We start from the raw sequence: 1,822 nt of genomic DNA on the forward strand, positions 1-1,822 counted from the left end.
AATCGCTTACAATGCAGGAAGCACTTGTCAGCCACACATTTTTTTCACAATCACATGACTGTAACAAGAACCATACTTTAACAACAGTATACATCGCAAAACAGGGTGCTTCAGGGGACAAGCAAAAGTATGCCAAGGTTGAAGATACTTTTCTCTATGCAAGAATGACAATGATGTTTGGCAGCACTAGCTACTTAGTCCCTTCTTTTTTGTGTAATGGCTATCTTTCTTGTTAAAGTTGTTATCAGTTATTTGGTACTTTAATATTGTTATTTTAATATCTCTTGGTGCCATAGGACCTAAGCGGAAAAACAATTGCAAAGTTGTTGTCAAAGAAAATTACAATACCAGTTTCTTGAATCTACTTTATGTTTGTCTGGACAATGGTAAAATAAATCCTGTATAGTATTGCAACATATCATAAGTCATGGGAAAACCTAACAGTGACCTCTCTTTCAACATCATTTTTAACTTGACCTTTACAACGTAATAAACTTCTGTGGTCCCTCATGTTAGTACCTTAACATTCTGACATGAAAAACCTTGTAATGGACACTCACCCTGGGTTGGTCAACTGTAAGTAGTCCAGGCCAGGTACTGGTTACCCACCTCTCCACCAGCATTGGCCTCTGCCACCTCAGGATCCCTGACACTGAGGGCTGCCCCCTGCGTAAGCCTGGCGTGGCTGATGGCTGGTGGCAAGCTGTTCCAACAACTGGAAGACATCACAAGTTAAACACTCATTATTTTAATTTGATGCTAATCATGTGTTAATGAGACTAATCCTCGCAATGATTCAGGTAATTTGCTTAATGGCTCCGGCCCAGATTACAGCAATCAGTCACGTTTGATAAGACGTCTGTTGTGGGGCAGGGGGAAAACTCGTTGGAGGAGAAGAGTACAGGGAACAGGTGAAGGCCAGCAGGCCTCCGGGAGAGTAAAGACATGCTAGTTCACCAACCCTCTCACCTTTGAGCCGTTAATGTCTAGGCTCTGCATGAAGAGAGATTTTTGGTATATCCCCTTGTTACAAGTAAGGCACTAGGAGCAATGCAGCTGTGTAATCAGGCATTAAGCACCATTTTGTGTTTAGATGAAGAAAAAGGCCAGTGGGTGGAGCCAAATTAAATAAATATAAATCAAAAGATTGCTTTATTATCCACTCAGGATCACAGTTACAGTACCTTGCAAAGTAAAACTTAAGTAAAACCAAATCTGACTGACAACGCTAATCATAACATTACTGGTTTACAAATTACAAAACACACAAGAGGTAACCAGCCCTATACAGCGGGGCTTGAAAGTTTGGGCACCCCAGGTAAAAATTTTGTATTAATGTGCATAAAGAAATGTGCAAGAAAAATCTCCACAAGGGATCAAATGACAGATTAGACATTTGTATAATATGTCACAAAAAGTTGGATTTTATTTCCATTGTTTACACTTTCAAAAAAAAAAAAAAAAAAAAAAAAAAAAAAAAACAAAAAAAAATGGCATCTTCAAAATAGTTTGGGCACCCTGCAGAGTTTATAGCATGCACTGCCCCCTTTGGAAAGCTGAGACCTGACAGTGTCATGGATTGTTTTCAATCATCGTCTGGAAAGACCAGGTGATGTCAATCTTAAGGTTTTAAATGCCCAGACTCATCTGACCTTGCCCCAACCATCAGCACCATGGCTTCTTCTGAGCAGTTGTCTAGAAAACTGAAACTGAAAATAGTTGACGCTCACAAAGCAGGAGAAGGCTGTAAGAAGATGGCAAAGCATTTTTCAGATGCCATTATCATCTGTTTGGAATATAATTAAGAAATGGCAGTCATCAG

General features: G+C 39.6%; 1 long non-coding RNA gene across 3 annotated transcripts in view; it reads right to left on the bottom strand.

The window, feature by feature from the left end:
* LOC116688840 (uncharacterized) overlaps positions 1 to 1,822 on the bottom strand; it is a 78,599-nt gene that overhangs the window by 75,075 nt on the left and 1,702 nt on the right. For all 3 annotated transcript variants that reach the window (XR_004331867.1, XR_004331869.1, XR_004331868.1), the window contains exon 2: positions 561 to 715. This is a non-coding gene — a long non-coding RNA (uncharacterized LOC116688840). The remainder of the gene's footprint in view (positions 1 to 560; positions 716 to 1,822) is intronic.

The sequence above is a fragment of the Etheostoma spectabile genome, chromosome 5 (genome assembly GCF_008692095.1).
Source record: "Etheostoma spectabile isolate EspeVRDwgs_2016 chromosome 5, UIUC_Espe_1.0, whole genome shotgun sequence".
In the NCBI taxonomy this organism is placed as follows: Eukaryota; Metazoa; Chordata; class Actinopteri; order Perciformes; family Percidae; genus Etheostoma; species Etheostoma spectabile.